Source organism: Heterocephalus glaber, unplaced genomic scaffold (genome assembly GCF_053883595.1).
Source record: "Heterocephalus glaber isolate CG9 unplaced genomic scaffold, H.glaber_assembly_v1.0 deba00001779, whole genome shotgun sequence".
Classification (NCBI taxonomy): Eukaryota; Metazoa; Chordata; class Mammalia; order Rodentia; family Bathyergidae; genus Heterocephalus; species Heterocephalus glaber.
In genome coordinates this window covers 622,995-644,652 of record NW_028258466.1, presented here as the reverse complement: position 1 = coordinate 644,652, position 21,658 = coordinate 622,995, and the positions used below count along the sequence as shown (strand labels likewise).

Here is a 21,658-nt window from a genome sequence, read left to right as displayed (position 1 = left end):
ATTGCCATGAGTTCCAGGCCAGCCCGGGTTACATAATGTGTTCAGGCCAACCTGAACTACATACCAAGTCTCTGTCTCAAAGAAAGAAAAAATAAATATATTAAAAGAAGCAGGGCTTTGCTAACACTGTCTTAACCCCAAAGCTTCAGTTCCTCCCATCTCAGAAAATAGCATTGTCATACCAGTTTGTGGGAATTATCCTCCATTATGCATTATCCTCCTTTTTTGTTTTTTGTTTTGTTTGTTTGTTTTGGTTTTTGGTGGTACTGGAGATTGAATGAAGGGCCTGCATGTTGGATACGTCTCCAGCCCTTTTTTTATTTTGAGACAGGGTCTTGCTAATTTCCTGAGTTGCCCAAGCTGGGGTTGAACTTGTGATCCTTCTTCCTCAGATTTCATAACTCTGCCATCAGCTCACATCAGCAATCTGTGCTGCCTTTCTTCTTAGCACTGTCACCCTAGTCACAGCCTCGCTGCAGTGATTGTCAGCAGGAGCCTTGCTTCTCTTCTTGACGTTTCTCAAACCATACTTCACATGCAGCCAGGCTGATTACTTTGAAATGTGAAGTACATGTCAGGCTTTTGCTTAAAAACTCTGGTTACTTCTCTGTATATTCCCTTGCCTCTGCCTAACTCCTTGTGTTGTCTCTTCCCTTTAAAAACTGTGCTGCACTATCCTGAACTTTCTTTTGTTCTCTGTGCCTGAAATGAGTTTCCTTTCCCGTGATCTATGCATGATAGTTTAAATAGAAGCTTAAATGTATCTTTTCAAGTAAGTTTTTCCTAACTACACAGTCAGTCCCTATCATGTTGCTAAGTTTAATTTTGTGCATTAGTCAATAAAATTGTCTTTCTATGTTTTTTTCTCTGCTCTAGAATATAAATTTCACAAGAGCAAAGGTCTTATTTTCTTGCTTGCCAGTGTTATCTCCAGAACCTACAACATAGTTGATGCTTAATAGGTATTTTTTGAGTGAATTAATAAGATGAAAATAACTTTGTCTTGTTAGGATAATGTGCTTTCTGCTTCAGGGTAAATAATGTCTGACTTTCTTTTCACAGGGAGAAGCAGTTCGGCTGTCTAGACAATTACCCATGTACTTATCAAAAGAAGACATCCAAGATATTATCTGTAGAATGAAGCACCAGTTTGGAAATGAAATTAAAGGGTGTGTTCATGGCCGCCCATTTTTTCATCATTTAACCCATCTTCCAGAAACTTCATGATTAAATATAAGAAAATTAGTCACAGTAGAAATAGATATGGTCGTAAGACAGTGAGTCAGTTTTTAAACCATTTTTGTATTATCATGTGTCAAATGGTTATTTTATAAAAGAAGATTCACTGGGTTTTATATTGAAAACAGTTTCAAAACTTGTAAAAAAAAAACTTAAATAAATTAAGAGATGATTATTTAATTTTATTCTTAAGACTATCCTTCATAATAACTTATAAACTGTAGACTGCAACTGGGAAATAGTATACTAGGTCATCCCTGGGGAAGGGGAATACACAAATTCAGCTGGCATATCTAACAGAAGTTGTCATTCTTGTTTAAAGTGGAATGGAGACAGAGAAGGAGAAAATGAAGTTCAGAGGAAGGACAGAACATAATTTAAGAAATCCTACCTACCTCCATCTTGGGGGAGCAGCTTAGATATTGCTGCTTCTTTGTTTTATATGATAATTATTGGACTTTAGGGGTTAGAATTCATTGAAGAACTTGGCAAGATTTAGATTTTTGACAAAGTTTAGGTTATGATCTTTTTTTGTCTCTTCACAAACCAGCTACAGAGTGTACAGGTACTTTACAAAAAGTTGAAACATTTTTTAATGAATTTATTTTTGTGTAAAATACGTCTCCACACACCATCTCCCATAATTCTCGTGGATCGTCTTTATATTAAGATCTTTAACAAATTGTAATACTTGGAGTTCTGCCTGTAGCCCACCCTTTACTCTTGCTGGAGGCATCCTGTTTCCCATGATCCAATACTACTATTTTTCACCCACGACTCCTTTTTATAAATTTACTTCCTTCCAGGTAGTAACCCCCTTTAATTAACAATAAAGAGCAGCTCACCAGGAAACAGGATAACAAAATTTCCATCATACATTTGCACCAGCCATAAAAATGTGGACTCATTTTTTAGCTGATAATCTCTATTGGTCCTACGGTATCTTCTTGGATGAAGAAACTCATTTTTTCTTTCCAGTCCTGAATTCTGCCCTCTGCTTAGTAGTCATGGAGTATTTACCACCCATATACTAGATAAAGCCGGGCATTTATCTTGTATGACCTCATTTCAGCCTAACAAATCTTGGGTGGCATGTCCTATTGAGACTGCAGTCCTGGAGCAGGTCACACTGCCTGCATTGAAAATAAGTTCTCGTGAGTCATCTGGGCCCAGAAAGGACAGGTATACAGTATATGGGGACGAGGGGAATACAAAACTCCCTGACGCCACTTTGACCAGTGCTGCGCTGAGTCAGTGCTGGGTTGCATCTTCGCTGGCCAGAGCCTGGAGTGGCAGAGCCGGTGAGGTGGCGACTTGGTCCCCAGCAGCGCCCGGCTGGGCCTCGGCCCTTGCCGCGCCCGCCCCACAAGCCCTTGCGGCTTGCTCCGGGGAAAGATGGCCGCAGCACAGCAGGGCCCTCAGGACTGAGGTAACGGTTGTGAGTCTGGGGAGTTGACTTGGAGTTAACAGCGAGGCTGGGATGTCCAGGGAGAGAGAATCCTCCCCAAATTACCCACTTGCCTCTTCTCAAGGCTATGGTGTTGGCCAGAAAAAAGGAGGACGTTCAGATGTGAATCCCTCAAAGTCCTCTCTTCTCCCTCCTGTCTCGCGCACTGAACTGCATCCCCAGCCCTTTTAGTGTTTTTGTTTTCGTTTTTAAATCACTAAATTACCCAGGCTGGGCTCGAACTTGGGATCCTTCTCCCAAGCCCAGCTCCTAAAGGTGTTAACTTAGCATCCCAGCCTCCGTTGCCATAGCAATGACGCCAAACCCATGCAGAGGTGAGGCCTGCAGGTCTTTCTAGGACGCGTTTTGTCGGGAAGGTCGCCATGCACCGTGCAGCTTTATTTATTAGATTTTAGATACACTATTTAACCTGAAGAATGTGAAGCTTAATTCAGACAGATTTGTGTTGTTTTCATTGGCCATTTGATACTCTGCTTGTGTCTTAAAGTTTAGCGGCTAAGATTTGGAAACTGAAATCCATCCCATCACACCTAAATTTCTTAACTAAAAATGTAAATTTGATATATTTTTTCCATCTCCAAACATTTGACTCATCTCTTTATTTTCATTGTATTTTTGCAAGATTCCTCCAGTCTCTCTGAGAAGGTGGAAGGAGGAGCCACTAAATAACTTCGGATTGGAGTCTAAATTTAAAACCAAAAATAGATGAACTCTTCTTGTACCTACTTGCAAAGAAAATAATACATATGAGACACCCAAATGTTGATCACTGACTTAACTAGAATTGAGAGACAAATTTAAATACCAGTAATGATGTTAGAATATTTAAATGAACTAGACTTGTTTGGGAAATATTTGGAGAAAGCTGGTATTCATGGATTCCTAGTGAAGGTCGGATACAGTGGTTCATGCTTATAATTCCAGCTACTAGGGAGGCTGAGGCAAGAAAGAGTTTGAAGCCAGCCTTGGCAACATAGTGAAACCCTGTCTCGAAAATTGAAAGGAGCTAAGGCTGTAGCTCATTGGCAGCTTAAATCTCCAGTACCGACCAAAACCAAAAAGCAAAACAATAGCCAAAAAAATTATCCAACCCGTTTTATGTATAAGACAATAGAAGCCCAAAGTGACTAGTTTTAACTGGGTGCACACAACTATTTTAGTACTCTACTAGTTCCATTTCAAATGTTATTCCCATTAACAGAACAAAGTTTAAATACAGAAAAAGTCATTGCAAATCTAAATGAAAAGTGAGGTTTTCAGTTTTTACCTGACTTTCTCCATGAGCATGAGAGAGCAAGAGAACTTTATTGTAGATCTTTTGGTAATCTTGCCTCAATTTAAAAATTTTAAATTTACAAGGCTTGTTCATTGTTTCCAGTAATACTAATAACACACAAGTGGATTCTCACCATTGCTGCCTTGAGATTGTTTTCTCTACTTAGTTGATTTTGGATCACAACTTTTATTCCTCCTTAAAGTACTACACATAAATGTATCTTTCTAACTTTTAAAATTCTGTTCCAGTGGTTAGCAAACTTGAGCATGCATCAGAATCACTAAGAGAGCAGATTGCTGGGCACTATGCCCAGAGCTTCTGATTCTGTGCGACTGGGATAGGAACAGAAATTTCATTTCTGAAGAATAATACTCTGTTCTGAATTTCAAAGTTTCTTACAAATCTCAAGTCCGTTTCTTTAAGCACATTTTTTTCTAAGTTCATCATTTCAGTAAATAGAAAAGTAGGACTTCGAAGACCTCCCCCTGATTATGCTTGTAGAAATAACCATTTCTGAAATTAAGATGCTAAACTTGATCTCCAAATACACAATCATTTCTAACATCATGTAACTTTTTATTTTGTTTTGAATATTCATACAGCAAGATCTGAAATAACCTTTTAAAGTAATTATTTCTACATAATTATTATTCAGTCTTCAAAAAACCTTGTAAAGTAATGAGAAGTGGAGATAAATTTCTCCCACTTTGCACACATCAGACTTGAAATCACTATAGCAAATTCCCCCATTTCTACTTTAGTTGTATATTCATTTCTTTATTTGGTGACATTTATTGAGTATCACACTCAATGTTGAATGAGAGGACATTTCTTGTTCTTTAGAGGGGACATAATTACAATGTATAACAAGTTTTATTGTGTAGTATGTACTGTGGATGCTCTAGACAGGTACCCACTCCCAAATGGAGAAACCTATGGACGAAACTAATGAGGTGAATCTGAATGAGGAGTTAATAGAGGAGAAGTGCCGGGACTCAAACCCCAGACTTGGTATATAGTAGGCAAGGGCTCTCCCACTGAGTTACATCCGCAGCCCCTAAGAATAGGATTTGTGAGGCAGGAGGAACAACAATTGCAAATGCATTGGTGAGTACAGGAATGGAATAAATGGAGATTGGATTAGAATGATAGGCAGTATCTGGCATTTAAGGAGTTGAGTTTTTGTTCCCCTAAGTCAATTTTTAATCAAAGAAGTGGAAAATAAAATTGAGAACATGTTAGCCAAATTATTATAAGCCAAGTTATTAGGCTACCGAAAATTCAGAAAAAGTCAGAAAGAGATAAAAAGTCTGTAGTAACAAAAGAGAAAAGAGTTGTTGACATCTGCATTGCCTTGTGAGGCTTTCACTTTAGATCCTATAAGATGCTGCCGTAATAAAATTAAAGTGGAAAAGAGGTCTCTCCTCCTCTTTGGCTGATTGATGATGATAGGAGAGTACTACAATAGAGACTTACTTGCCTTTCTTTTCTACACTGGAAAGTCGGTATGCTTTCAACTAATCTTTCTGAGTTTCACACACACACAAAACCAAAATATCCCCTTTAAATAATTATTACATCAAGTGTTTACATTTTATCTGTAAAATGTATCTGGGACTTTGGAAGCCAACCTAACATTTCCAGTTCTTTCTTTGTACTACCTTTTTTTTTTTTTTGGTACTGGGTATCAAACTGGGGTCCTTGCACTTGCGAGGCAGGTGGCGGAACCACTGAGTTAAATTCCCGGCCCTCCAGTTCTTTCTTAAATGCAAGTTTTTGTTTATAAAGGGCTTAAATATCCAAATATAATTTTCTTTCTTTCTTTTTTCCAGTACTGGGAATTGAACTCAGGACCTTGTACTTCCCAGGCAGGCGCAGCACCACTCAGCTGCATCCCCAGCCCCAAATATAATTTTCTAGGTAGAATTTATATCTAGGTGCTTGATAAATAAGATAAAATAATAACTTGTGATTTAGGTAATCTTTAATGTTGAACTTATTTGATTTTTTAAAACTTTCATTTAGGTATTTTAATTAGGTTTTTTAAAAATGTAGATCATAGAAATGAATGACAAGTTAAAACAGGCAAGAAATTGTAAATGGATTGAACATATTTTTGGAAGGAAATGGTATGTTTCAAAAGTTGACTTACTGTTCTTTCAAAAGGGCATTTTTATTTTAAACTTGCTTTCATTTTATCTAGAGGTACTGGTAAATGACAGCTAGTTATTTGCAAGACAGTGATGCCAAATGTATACTCTAAATATTTCACTAATGATAGCGAAAAGTTTTTCATGTGTTTATACATGTAAATAATTGAATGTATATAATGTACTTATCTATTTTTTCTTTGCTTTTTTGTTTTTCTCCTTGATTTTCCTGCTTATATAAAAATTGTTATAAAATCAACATTTCTCCACATACATAAGGATGATCATTCATCCCAGATGAAAACAAGACAATCCTCTCACGCATACATTTTTTAAATTTTCAGAGATTTTTATTAGAACAATCAAGTTTTAGCTATTTTGCTTAGCTATTTTCTTCCTTTAAAAACCAAAAGATAGGGCCGGGGATTTAGCTCAGTGGTTCCGGCACCTGCCTCGAAAGCGCAAGGTCCCAAGTTTGATCCTCGGTACCAAAAAGAAAGAAAAAAAGAAAAAAAATATATATATATATAATCCTTCTCTTCCCCCAAAGTTAAGAGGAGTAGTTCATATTGTCTAGATTTCTTCAGATGACAAGTATAAGGGTACTCTGTGCTAGTATATTGCCTAAGTCAGTATCTCCTAAACTTTAAAGTGAATATGAATCTCTGGGCATGCTCTCATTCAGTAGGTACAGAATGAGTCTGATATTACTGTGCATTTCTGACTAGTTCCCATGGATTGCTGATGCTGCTGATTCAGGGATCACACGGTTGCACAAGAGTGAACAAAATCCTTTGGCTGAATGCTGTTTTCAAAATATAATACATATTTTAAATTCAAATGTATACTGAAAAATAAGGGACCACTTTAGGGTCTCCATTCTCTTTGGGAAGTCAGCTTTATGTTTTCCTATGGAACATCATTTTTTTATTAGCTTGGGTTGATATATTCTCAAAAATTCTCCAAAAACATGTTGTTGAAGTAGTTGGCTGCATCATCAGTTCTTCCTTTCTTGTACATATAAGCCATTCTCCCAATAAGAAGTGGATTTTCTTCCTCCATTCCTTTGGATTTGTGTGGGCTTATTATTACTTTGCCATATGACATATATATAATAACAGAAGCAATCCTATATGACTTCCAAGGCTAAGCTATAGAAACCTTGCAGGTTTTCTCCTGGCATCTTGAAACAGTTGCTCTGGGGAAGCAGTCTACCCTAGTCTTTCATTGTGTGAGAAAGCACTTAAGGTAGTTAGGTGAAGAAGTTCTATGGAGATAGAGACGCTTTCCTAGTTGCAGCTATCCTAGCTCAGGTGCCAGACATCGAGTAATGATGCCCTCCGATAACTGTATCTTCGTCTATACATCTATTTGAGATAACTAGAGTGATGAAAACTGCCTACCTGAGCTTGTTAATCCACAGAATTTTGAAAGATAATTTATTAAACCATGAGGTTTTGGAGATAGATAAATAGGACATTTACATCATGCTACCCTGAGGAGCTTACTACGGAAATGTGTTTTCAGGCTTTCAGAAAATGATGTTACAAATTCATCTGAAATTTTTGTGCAAATAGTATTATGGTCTTGGTTTCACATAATGTAAATTTGCTTATGTAATACATAGCATTTTCTTTTTATTACAATGTAATATTAAATACTTTATATTTGATTCATGTTTTATGATACTGCTTTTGTGTTTGAGGACAATAATACTTTTGAGGTAGTTCATAGATCTGATTTGTAGCTCTGCCACATAATCACGAGAATTCTCCGTCCTCACCTATCCATGTATCTTAGTCACTTTCCCAGCACTAGGACAAAATACCTGACAAGAGCAATTTGAAGGAGGAGAGGTTTATTTGGTTCATGGTTTCAGTTCATGGTTGGCTTGTTCCAAGGCAGAAACAATATTGTAGATGGGCATAGTTGAGAAGAACTGTCTACTGCATAGTGGCCAGGAAGCAGAGAGAGAAGAGAGGAGCCAAGAGTAAGAATATACCCTTCTAAGTTACACCCTCAGTGGCTCACCCTTTCCAACTAGACCCTAACTCTGAACATGAGATTTTGGGGGGAACATTTTAGATCTAAACCATTTTAGATCATAAACCAGTTCCAAAGCTTCTAAACCCCATGGTCATGTACAGTCACAGCAACTACCCTATTCTGGTACCAATATCTGTCTTAGTCACTTTCCCCACACTGGGACAAAATACCTAACACACCCCTGGCCTCCAAAGGGCTCGTGTTTATCTCATTATACAAAATGTATTTGGTCCATCTCTAAGAGTTACCAAAATTTTAACAATTCCACCAATGCTGAAAAGTCCAAATCCAGAGTCTCTTCAGAGATTTAAGGCAAACCCTTCACTGTGAACCCTTGTAAAAATAAAAAATGAAAGTTAAACACTTCTAACATAAAATGGCACAGGGTAAACATTCCTATTCCAAAAGGGAGGATCAGGCGGATAGAAAGGAATCGGATCAAAGTAAGACTGAAACCCAGTAGGACAGACATCAAATCCTGTAGTTCCATGTCCAGCACCCGGAGCAAATTGTGGCCAGATGTGAGCTCCAAAGGGATTGGGTGGCACTGCCCTACAGCATTTCCAGTTGCAGTACTCATAGCCCCTTTCCTTGGGTGGCTCTGCTCACTGCCTGCAGCTTTCCTCAGCAGCTGTTCCATGCTCCTGGCATCTTCAGCTTCCTGGAGCTGTGGTGGTGAATTTAGGGCATGCATGCCACAGTGAGCTGTTAGTATCATTGAAGGCTCTGAAAGTTTCGCCGTCACTGTCCTAGGGTCTCCACTGCCCTTTTGGCTTCTCTCTCACAGCTTCACGCACTGTCTTCTTGGGGAACCCTGCTTGGTCTCCCAGGCCTACCTCTGAAATCTAGGTGGAAGCCTCTATGACCTATAGCTTTGTGTTCTGCATGCCTGTAAAACCAGCACCACATCTGTATATATCTATATCTACATATCTTTTTGTGTGTGTATGTATAATTTGGTTGGCCTAACTCAGAGGAATAATTAGGAATAATTTCTAACAAAGCAAATGGTATTAAATTGCATTCTATCTTAAAGGAGAAAAACTATGATGTAGATAAATGGCATAGGTAAGTTTTCAAAGAAATTAAGCTACTCTGAATTAATTTCTAATTGGTCAAGTTTTTGAACATTTAAGGCATAAACTGCCTATTCACATCTACCTGCAAGACTAAGCCTAATGTTACATCCTTTCTTTTTCCAAAGGAGGAAGAAACAAACCACAAGTGAAGATAGTAGTTTAAAAGAAGCACATTATAAATCAGTAAAATATGCAAGCTTCTTTTAAATTTCTAACTTTTATTCAAATATAAGGCCTATTTGTCCTGTATTTCCAAATCATTAATACAATCTGAGTCTGTGGCCCTTGGAGCTTGACACCTCTGGGATTCATTTTCAGTTCTATCCATGACTAATACCCACGTTACGTAGACTGTTTAATTTCTGTGTGTTTCCTCTGTGTTAAAGAGGGATAATATTTACCTTGTAGAGTTCATAAAGACTAGGATGAAATATGAAGCAACTAGTACAATGCCTAGAACATAGTCACTGAATGAGTCACATCTTTTATCTCTTTTCACCCATTTAAGGGAATTTTATAATTAAAAAGCAAAGCATTTTTAAAAATGAAAATTCTGTTACTGTGCACCCAAGTATAACATAGATAGCTCTTGGTAAGTTACTCATTGTGATAGTATCATAGAATCCCACACCGTCTTAGTGCTGAGATACTGACGAGAATGTGATGCTATACATTCTGGTTAACTTCCTACTTAAGCTAATGAAGGAGAGCCCTTACGTCGTTAAAAAATAATGTATGATATGTCCTATGAAGTTTGCTTTAGAATATGGATTTTTAAACTGATATTTATAACTTCTCAAAGAAAGTCATAAGAGAACATTTTGGAGGCCCATTTCAAGAAATTCTGGACATTAGTTGAATTTATCTACCCTTTGCTTCTCAAATTTTCATCTTATAATTCCATTTTAGAAACATACAATTCTCCTACGTATGTATTTTCCATCCATTCTACATCACCATACTTGTTTCTACTATATAAAAATATATAGATTTCTAAGTGTATCTATATTATTTATTATGTATAATATAATGATATGATATATAAGTTAACTTTATGTATCTGTCTTTTCCACTCTATGTCCATATCATAAAAGGCAAGGCCATCTTTTGATTTTGTCCTTATGACCCTTACAACATCCTAGTATATTGGACTTACTAACAAAGTTTTGCTTATCCATTCATTCATTTGATTGCTATTTCTTGAGGATTTGCTTTTGTATGCCAGAAACAATTCTTGATGCTTGAAAAATAGTAGAGTACATGTTTAAATGCTGCAGTTTCTCTGAGAAACTGAATGTGGAAATAAGGACTGAGATGGATAATGGATGTTGAGAAATGGGAAGAAAGTTCAAATGGGAAGGGGAACAAGGGAGGAAAAGGGAGAAAGGAAGGAAGGGACGAGAAAAAAGTCAAAATAGAAGGAAAAATGGAAACAAAGCTTTTGTACATGGGAAGGGAAGGGGGCTTGAGGGGGGTAATGGAATAAAATAAAATTTATTAAAGATAAATAAATAAATAAACCCCTTCCCCTCTTATTATAGAGTACAAATCAAAATTCTATCTTCTATAGGCCTTATAGTCTATATTTAAGGATTAATAAATTAATACAAACTTAAACTCACTATTTGATGCTATAGAAATTTATATCCACTTATGAAACAGTTTATTCCGTTTCTGTGAGGTTATTTGCTTATGATAATCAAAATATCAATCTGCAGTACATCTATTGTACTTTAAATGTTCATCTGAATTAATGATTTTGCACTTCATTTTTTATAATTTAAGAACACCTCAAAAAGTGCCCTTCAGGAGTATCTCATCAATGACAAGTGAATAGGTTAGGGTTAGGTTACATAGTCTGTCAACTTTTAGGGACTAAATGACAAAAAAGTAAAATGTGAATATCTACTATAAAACAGTTTTTCAAGCATTTAAGCTACTATCATGGCATTTTTCTTAGTTCTCTAAATGCCTTTCTTACTTTCATATGCGTTTATGTGTATTCTAAATATTATTTTATGTGTGAAAAATGAGAACACCCCAGGCTATATATATAGTTAACAACAGCATTTTTTACTACTGATTGGTAGCACCTCCTAGAGGCTGTTAGGAATTCTCCTGAATTTTATTTTTATTTTTGCTTATGCATTACTTCAAACATACAAAAAATAGATACTTTTGTGCTCAACATCAAGGTTTAGTAAAAAGAGCATACTTTCCTTTAGTTCCAAGGATCTATACTGTGGTCCATAACTCAACAACTTGTGTGTCATGTGCGAGCTCTTTAGAAGTGTAGGATCGACACCACTGCCCTGGCACCCAGTCTCACTGAATTATAAATTGTATTTTAATAAACCTTTGCTGTAAATATTTCTTAAAAGAAAAGACAGTATACAGCTAAGCCTTCTCCTCCTCCATCTTACTCTATCTCCCTCCCTCTCTCTGTCCTTTGAGGGACAGCTATTCTAAAATTGATTTATGTATCCTTCCTGCTATATTTTTATTACATAGGGTTGTATCCCTAAACACACATACACAAACAACTTTTAAACTTTATATAAATTCAAGATTATTTTTCATAGCTACTTGTACTTGTCTTAGTTACTTTATTCATTGCTGGACAAAATACCCAACACCCACAAGTTAAGGGAGGGAAGATTTATTTAGCTCACAGTTTGTAGCAGTTTCAGTCCATAGTTGGCTGGCTCTAAGGCAGGGTGGCATGGCAGAGGGGCATCGCAGAGGAGAAACAGTCCATGGCAAGCAGGCAGGAGATAGTGAAGCAGCAAGCATAAGTAGCAAGGCTGCCTTCTGCCCCTTTATGTTACATCCAGGCTACAAGCCTATTGATTGGTGCCACTCACACCCAGGGTGGGGCTTCTATTATCCACATCCTTAATCCCAGTATCACATGCCCTAGATTGAGCTAGCTCTGAAAAGCCCCACTTATGAGCTCATGAGGCTTTGGGGGGACATCTAGATACAAGCCATAACATCACTGTACAGTGTTTTTGAGTTATATTCGTGTGTTGATATCTTAATAAAAAAATCCTTACTCTAATATTATTAATATTTTCTCTTGTATTTTTCTTTAATGGTTTTCCTACTTTTTCACATTTGTCAGAGACTACACAATGGATATAACTTTATTCAGTCTATTACAGTAGGGATGCTGCTTATTAATGAGAAACATATCTCATGAAAGAAGGGGAAACTTGGGGTTTTGTAAAAGCTGGTAAATAAATATTCATTGAGCGAAGGTGAAAGTATGTCATATATAGGAATATGTAAAAGCAGGGTGGACTTTTGTAGTCAGATCTGGAAACACAAAAGAATAAAGGGATTTATCAGCTAACATTGCCCACAAGCATATCTTGACAAAAATGTATAACTGTTTATTTCCTGTTTATTGGGATAAATTCATATATGTGAAAATTTTGTGTCATTCTATTTCTTCGTTACCATTTTTTTTCTATTTGGGGCATCAGTATTTTTGTTATTTGTAAGAATTCAAAATAAAACAGAATAAAACTTTGTCCTTAGTATTAAAAATTGTTACCAGTTTATTATTTGTACTTAACTTGATGTGATGTATTTTACCCTATAGTTTTTTAGTTTTCATGTAATCAGTCATATTAAGAGATTTCTTTTATGGCTTTTGCTCTTGACATCCTTCTTAAAGAGAATAATCTCAATTCAAAATAATAATAAAAATATATATTTATGTTTCCTTCTTATACTTTTTCATTTCAATTTAAAATTCATATAGAAATTAATTTGGTATGAAAAGTAACATGAGTATTTTACCTTCTTAAAAATATTATCCAGTTGTCTCTTGAACTGAATGAATAAGTCATATTTACTTGTAGTTCTACCTTTATCTTATGCTAACTTATTATGTACAGAATTATTAATAATGTAGCATAAAATAAAGCTGTGTTTTTTGTCTAAATTAGACACATTTGCCTTTCCTCATCTGTAAAACGGAGATAATAAATTCATAAATTCATCGCAAATGCTAAAAATACATCATTTAAATGTATGAATAAAACAAATAAATCAAATGTTTATCCATATTATATGACCAGTAAATGAGAGTTTTTTCCTGTTACATTTTTTTATTAGCCTTAATAGAGTCTATTTTGTTATCAGCACCATTCTTTTTATAATTATTGGTACCTAAGAAATTTTAATATCTAGAAGGAGAAACTTTCTGTTTTTATGTTTCTGTGAAGCCTAGGAGATTATATTCATCTTCATCTGTTAAAATTTCATGTGTCTTCTTTTAGAATTCTACAGATATGTAGATGTTGGAGGCTCTAAATATTGTTCTTAATTATCCTACCTGTTGTTTCTCCTGAGAATTATAATTATGTATGTTGTCTTCTTTAGCTTTTTGTTTGTATTTTGGTATTTGAGTGGGTTTGTTTTTTTTTTTTGCTTCCAATGTTAAATTTTTAAAAACTTATAAAATATTCATTTATTTTCAGAGACTTAATATGAGAATTAAGAAGTTTGATATAATTACAAATGAAGAATTCAGAAAATCACCAGGAACTTCTTGGTAATTCCTGCTTTTCTAATTTAAAAGCCCTCTTAAAATTTTTTAATGCACAATTTCAAATAGTTTGTTAGTTGAGTAATTAGTAATTTCTCTTTCTTTCATTTTATTCTTAAAGCTTTGGATTCAATATGTCAACTGATGTGTACTGTCACTGTTACAAGTATTGCATAAGTGCTGCTAAACACGTGTATGGCATAAATGCCATCTGTGTGTAACAGGTCTCAGACATTATCCTTTTTTGTTCTGACCATGTTCAGAACAAAACCTAGACTTGGCTCTTTTTTTCATTATTTAAATATCTTGTTTGAATTTTATCAGTAGAGGAGAGTGGAAATAAGGAAGATTATCTATTTTATTGGGTAGTTTGCCAGCATATAGTTTCCTGTCCTTTCATTGACAGTAATCTCTTAAGGAGATGATGTGATAAGAAGAAAGAAACTTATTAGCAATTAGGAGATGAGGAAGAAAGGAAATAGCTAGTGTGGATTAGGATTGATGTTGGAGAATGTTTCTAAATAGTCTTTTTGAGTATTTTAGGAGAAATCAGAATTGCAAGCTATAGAAAAATCATAGATCAGAAAGTAAAATTTTGGCAAGGCAGTTAACATACCTCATATAACTTCATACGTTTTGAGCAATTTTTTGAAAGATATAAAGACTACTGAATATGTTATTAGGTTTAATTTTAGTTATTAGAGATTATAGAGTAATAATCATCTAAAATAATACAGAGAATTTGAAAAATAGTATAATTTCACATATTTAACTTCTGTTAAACATATTTAGAAATATGTTCCTGAGGTCCAGGATTTAGCTCAGTGGTTCCGCCGCCTACCTCGCAAGTGCAAGGTCTGGAGTTCGATCCCCAGTACCAAAGAAAAGAAAAATATGCTCCTAACATTTCTTAGACAAATGAATTATTTTAAAAATATGGAATAGTAAGGGGCCGGGGATTTAGCTCAGTGGTTTCGCTGCCTACTGTGCAAGCGCAAGGACCCGAGTTCTATCCCCGGTACCCCCCCCCCAAAAATATGGAATAGTAATTTACATTCATAGTGATTTTTTTTTAGAGGGGAAAAGATTTATTGGCTTACGTTTGTGATGATTCTTAAAGTAAGGCAAGATCATAAAGGTTACATTTTTGCTATAGTTTTTATTGTGTATCTTACTGTGGTTTCAGTTCTTGGAAAATCAGTAGTAACATCATCAGCGTCAGAGACAGTAGATATTTGACTACTACTTAGTACTGAAAACATTAAGTGAACTCAGAGTGTTAGAGCATTCTGAATTGGAAATGGGAACGATTCATTGTAAAGATGTACTTTACATAAGGTTGCAAGAGTATGTGTATGATTTGTACAAAGTAAAGTTGGAATTTTTATAGTTATCCCTTATATGTAAAATTTTGAATTTGCAAGTGTTAAGTAGGAGTAATTGTTTAGATTATTCAGAATTTGCTTACTTTTATTTATGTACACTTTTTAGTAACAGTTTTATTGCTTAAAATAAATTTAATTGCATATGTAGATTGATTAGTATCTACCTCAGGAAATATAATGAACAAATCATTAATGTGATACTTTACATTTATACAGTTCTTGTTGCTTTAAAAGTTGCCTTACATTACAAGTTATAAGTATTTTTGTAAACTTCACAGAAATAGGTTAATGTTTCATTTTGCAAATGAAAGACAAAAGTATTTAAGTGACAATGCAAAGTTAGTCCCTTCTAAAATCTCTTTGCTCTTGGTTTAGTTTTCCATTCTGTGTAGTAACTTGCAGAATTATGGGTCCAATGATACTTTGTTCTAAAGATACTGATTTGTTTGGGGGTTTTGTTTTTGTGACGCTGGGTTTTCTAAGCACGTTCCCTACCACTGAACTACGTTCCTACTCCCTGTTTCTTTTAGTCATCTCTGAAGATACTAAAATTGTGAGCACAGCGCAAGAAAACATAACCTTACATGAGTTCCTTAATGTGAAATGAAAAAACAATTTTCTATTGAGTCGTCACCGTGTGGTAGACGGACAGTAAGACCTGCTTTTTAAAATCACTTTCAGGAGGGCCGGTGATTTAGCTCAGTAGTTCTGCTGCCTGCCTCGCAAGTGCAGGGTCCCGAGTTCAATCCCTTGTACCAAAAAAAAAAAAAAATCACTTTTAGGAAAAGATATTTAAAAAGAGTAATGATTTTCTAAACCTTTGTGCAGTTATTAGTATTAGTGGATATCAGTCCTTAATCCTCACATTTATAGAACCTATCTTGAGAGAAAATGTGGCATAAAAAAGATCAGTGTGTTTACTACAAAGAATATTAGATATAGAGTCAATAGCTATGTTTGAGCTATGGCTCTGACCTTAGGAAAGTCATTTATCCCCTTGACCCTTAGTTTCTCACTTAAACAGTGGGGCCAAGAATACCGGTCATTATCTGGCAGGATTATGTGGGATGAAACAAGACTATATATGTCAAAGTATTATATAGTTCTTATTTGTTGCTACTAAATATATATATATATATATATTCATATATCTCTGTCAATTTTCTGTTCAAAAGAGAGAAGCATACAATTAAACGGGCCTCTGATTCTGAAAGTGTCTTCAATAAGTAAGACTGACAAATAAATACTTACATTCAGTGGTTATATGTTTTCATTTTCACCATAAGAAAACTTAGGTCTTTAACAAAATTAAGACACATTGGATAATACAATTATTTCATAATTTATTTTTCAAAAAATCTGGATTTTTAAGTCTTTTAAAATCAATGACAACTGCCATTCTGCTAATGCAGGATATAAACCTTCAACGTGAAAAACACATTATCTGCTAAGTGCAGTAAAGCAAAGTTCACTAAAACAAGCTATGTCTGTGATCTTAGGATTCTTTGAAGTCCTGTGGTATCAGTTTTAATTTTTCCTCTTTCGTTTCTGATTTTGTTTACCTGAGTCATTTGAGTCACCTTTTTGTTTGGTTAGTCTAGCTAAAGGTTTGTCAATTTTAACTTGTCAAAATAACTCTGTTTATCTTTTCAGTTGCCTTTCTAGTCTCTTCTCATTTATTCTGCTATAATCTTTATGCTTTCCTTCCATTTTATTTTAGCATAGTCATTTCTTTATTGTGGCTTTTGTTTTGGGTTCATATTATCATAAAAATCTTGAATCACAAATAGAAGTTCCATTGTCCTTGCCTGAGTAGTTTCCTTAGAATGACATGTAGAACTATACTTTCCTAACCAAATGTACTATTATAAGATTTTGGACTGTGTACTCTGATAGCAAAAAAAAAAAAGGAATTATTCCAAGGTCTATATTTTCTCTCCCTTCAACCCTCTCTCTAAGTTAGTTAAACTTGTATATATTTTTACAAGGAAATTCCCTACCTATTCTTACTCTGTGGGTTTACATATTGATGCAAAGATTTATCTCAATCTTTGGAAACTAAAGAATGTACATGGTGAACTCTGCTCTATCTAAAGAAATATTGCATAGTAGGAGGTGGAAAAAAGGAGACTGTTATGTCCCCAGAATTTACCAGATGGACAAGCACATCTTGACTTTAGGAATTCCTAACAATACCCTGGGGTTTTTGAAGTTGTTTTATACAACACAAAAGCTGAGCTTTGCCACTCTTATCATGCTACCTTATTAAAATGTATTTGAACGTAGGGTTGTAATTATGTATTTGTTACCAATTTTAGAGGAAGTAAAGTCAATTTTTTTGGTTTTTTTGGTACCAGGGATCAAACTCAGGACTCATGATTGCCAGGCAGGTGCTGTCCCTCTGAGCTAAATCCCTGGCCCAATAATGTCAGCTTTTGAGATTGAAGCAGGGGGTACATGCATTAAGATTACTAAATTTTAGAAGATGTTTAACTTCTTCTCTTTCTAAAGTTTTTGAACTACAGTTGTAATTTGTTAGGGATTATCGGACTGTATTGAAGTGCTATATGATATTAAAAAAACACTATGCCAGTATCTCGTGATTCTGACTATATTTATGTTTGATACAGAAATTTGACCAAGTTTATAACAGAAATTTTGCTTTATTAGAAAAATCTATTTTGTAATTACTTTAAGGTCTGTTTTTTTAAAATTGGGTTTTAAAGGGGCATTAAACTGCTATTCTTGCTATCTTTAATGAACTGACAGTTCATGTTATCTTTTGGTTGCCATTTTTGCCTTATCTCCCTGAATTATATGAATTGCTTCATTCTTTAGCACACATTGCTTTAAAAATCTCAGTTTTCTAACAAAGCTTCTATTTATTTCTTTCTACTCCTAATTTTTCTTCTATAGTTACCTCAACTGTTTCTTTTTAATAATACCAGTTGGTTGGTGCAAGTTTTCATATGAACATCTTAGAAATATAAAACATATGTAATTACTAGAATATACATGTATATCCAGTTGTAGCAATAACTCACAATTTTAAATGGTTTGGAAAAGAGCTTAAAAGTCTTTAAAAATATGTACTATACTTTTTGTAAGTTGGTACACCAAACATGTACATAATTTTAAATAATAAACTTTTTTCTTGATCAACATTCTGACATACTGTTTTAATTAAATAAGATAAAGATTAAAGTAGTTTGGATAAATGGTTACATATAGTAATAAAATTTATGAAGGCTGAGAGATTTTTAAAGTCTGTAGAACTCATGAATTTTTATATCATATGATTTTGTATTATGTACACATATTTATATATGTATATATATGTAGACTATATTTGATTAAAAACCAGACAATCATGTAAATCTATGGTAGGTTTCTGAAGTAACATCATTTTACTACATTGCAAACAATCCTTTTTAGATTTCATAATAAAATTCATATTTTCCTTGATTTTTAAATATAAAAATACCTTTTATGCTTCTTTTCAAAACTTAAGGAACAGAGGCTGCGGTTATAGTTTGGTGGTAGAGTCTACCTGCCTTGGTATCTATAAGACCCTGCATTTAATCCCCAGCATCTCCATCCCTCCCCCTAAAAAAAATCCTTAAGCAACAAATAGAATTTCCATTAATATAGTTAGTTTCCAGAAGGATCAGAAATACTGTTGTGACATAATGACCTGACTGAGGCCCCTGTACTGCCAAAGTGCATTTTTCTAAAATTTAAAATCATCTATACCTAAGCTAAAACAGAAAAGAAACTACTGGAAGACCTGAATGCTTTAATCTCGAATAAGCAAAGAATATATAGATTACATGTTTTTCCTCATGTATTCTGCCAAAGCATAGACAGTCTCAAAGACTCTTTAAATGGACATGTCAATGAATTTGTTTTTCTAAAACTAATTTAACAAATGTCTTTATCTTTGGAAAAGAAAAGAAAATGACTGAAACACTTTGGACTCCTTTGATATTTTCCCTTGACTTCTTCTCTAAGTGTTATATATTAAAAGTAAATATAATGGCTAAATTAAAACATTTTACAATATTCTATCAATTCTTTAATATTTTCACATATATTGACTTTGTAATTATCTTACAATTGCACAAAAGTTGTTGTAGAGCAGTTGCAAAAGAAACTGTTCAAATGCGACCACTTTTATGGAAAACATCAAGGAAAATTATAAGTAGTTCAGGATGTGTATTGTTTAGAAAACTCTGAGTTCATGGAGAAAGAAGCATATCTTTTCCTTAATGACTAGAATAATCCAAATTAATATAAAAACCTTTATGTTATTGGTAGCTATGGGTCAGTATAATTTTGGAGTATTCCAACAGGAAGTGAGGAGTAACTTTTATGTAAAATGCCAAATTGGCACTTTACACCTGTTAGTGTGTATCCTTTAGAACAGCTGTGTCTTTTATTATCAGTAAACAGATGCCAAAAGTAATGGAATGTTTTAAAGCAATATGTTAATCCTGTCTTCCACTACTGAACTGTCTCACAATATAGTGATTAAATATTGACTGTGCAGCTGTTACTTACAATTATAGAATTTCTTAGTTAATTTCTCCTTCCTGTACCCAAATGTTTTAATATTAGAAGACCTAATGTCTCATCTTTATGTATTTCATATAAGCTATTTGAGTATTAGGGTGATAAATTTATGTGTGTAAAATTCTTATTAACTATTTCCATGAATTGACTAGTGTTCTTGATAGGATAAATATTTCTTAAATCTGTTTATTTTTCATGACTTGTCCATGAATGTAAAGATGATTATTAAAATATCATAACTTTAGGTTTATACTTGAAGACTGCCATCAATGTACTAACTAGGCAATTATGACTCTTTCATTAGATATTTATGTGCCAGAGTGCATAGTGCCTTCTTTTTTTTTTTTTGGTACCGGGGATTGAACTTATAGCACTTTCTTAGGATGATGACTTATTCAGGCAAACCATCATGCTAACTATTTCAATTACTTAAATTAAATTTTAATAGCCTTATGCTTTGATTCTATTTGAATTTTAAATGATTTCTATTTTTATTAATATATGTATTCAGTTCATAGTGTTTACATTCTTTGTATGGAGTTGGTACACGCACATAACACATCTTCATTCCCTTTTTCATCCCCTTTCCCTCCCCTTCCTTCCCCCTCCTCCTCTCTCTCCATCCCCTTCCCATTTGAGAAAGATCTATCTCCCTAGTTCCTATTATCTATCTTTTATTTTGCTCTTTTAATCTGGGTTTCTCATAAAAGAGAAATAGTATGATTTTTAAGCCGTGTGTTTAATTTATTTCACTTAACATTGTGGCCTTCGTGTGCATCCATTTTCCTACAAATGACGCACATTTTTCTTTATGGCAGAGTAGTATTCTGTTGTATACAAATGCCACATTTTCTTTATGCATTCATCTGTTGATGGACATATAAGTCACTTCCAAGATTTAGGTATTTTGAATTGTGCTGCTATGAACATGGAAAAGCTGGGTCAAATAGAATTTCTAGTTTTTGTTTTTGAGAAATTTCTCTACTGATTTCCAAGGTGCTTATAGTAGTTGACATTCCCACTTACAATATAGAAGAGTTTCTTTTCCCCTGCAGCCTCACCAGCATTTGTTATTATTTGATTTCTTGATGATGGCCATTGTTTTTGTGCTAACATGGAACCTCAGTGTTGTTTTAACTTGCATTTGTCTAATGGGCAGTGACGCCAATGATTTCTTAGCGTGTTTATTGGCCATTTGTACTTCTGTAAAAAGTTTCTGTTTATCTCAGTTGCCTATTTTGGTGCTCTAATTTTTTTTTGAATTCTTTATATATTCTAGGTCCTCTGCCTGAAGAACAGCTGACAAAAGTTTTTTCCCATTCTATAAAACTCATTATGGTTTTGTGCCATTACCATGCTGTTTTTATCACTGCAGCTTTGTAATGTAACTTTAAGTTTGGAATTGTGATGCCTCCCATGATTTTTATTAACCTTGTCAGGGGAGATATTTAAAATGTTGCCTCAGTATCACCTTGAACCAATTGTATTGATCACAATTTAATGTATAACATTTGTTGTGCTCTGACTCTATGAAAAGTTTTGTACAAAGTACTTTATTTATAATATTATTGCCCCATTTTATGGATGAAAAAATTCAAATTTAGAGACATAAAATAAATTAACCAATATCTTACATCTAGGATTTGAACCCTGGCATTTTCACTCTTTTGCTTAGCTCCAGGACTTGGTATCTCCTCGCATAATGACTGTGAAAGCTACTCTTCAGCACCATCAGGGGTGAGCCATGACACAGGTATCATAATGCAGTAATGGTTTTCAAATACCTCTATATGATTTTACTCTAATTTTGTTACTTTGTAGAGATAGCTCCAGCAATCTTTCTGGTCCTCTTCCTCAAAATAAACTTTCTTTGCTTCAAGAGATT

General features: G+C 34.4%; 1 long non-coding RNA gene across 3 annotated transcripts; it reads left to right on the top strand.

Annotated features, from left to right (window-relative positions):
- Positions 1–622: 622 nt before the first annotated feature.
- Positions 623–21,656, top strand: LOC147820990 (uncharacterized). Of its 3 annotated transcripts, none has more exons than XR_015447870.1 (3): positions 623–2,668; positions 13,749–13,822; positions 21,449–21,656. It is a non-coding gene; the product is annotated as an uncharacterized LOC147820990 (long non-coding RNA). The 3 variants fall into 3 exon arrangements; XR_015447872.1 differs by lacking the exon at positions 21,449–21,656 and adding an exon at positions 21,053–21,412; XR_015447871.1 differs by lacking the exon at positions 21,449–21,656 and adding an exon at positions 15,732–15,884.
- The last annotated feature ends 2 nt before the right edge of the window (positions 21,657–21,658 follow it).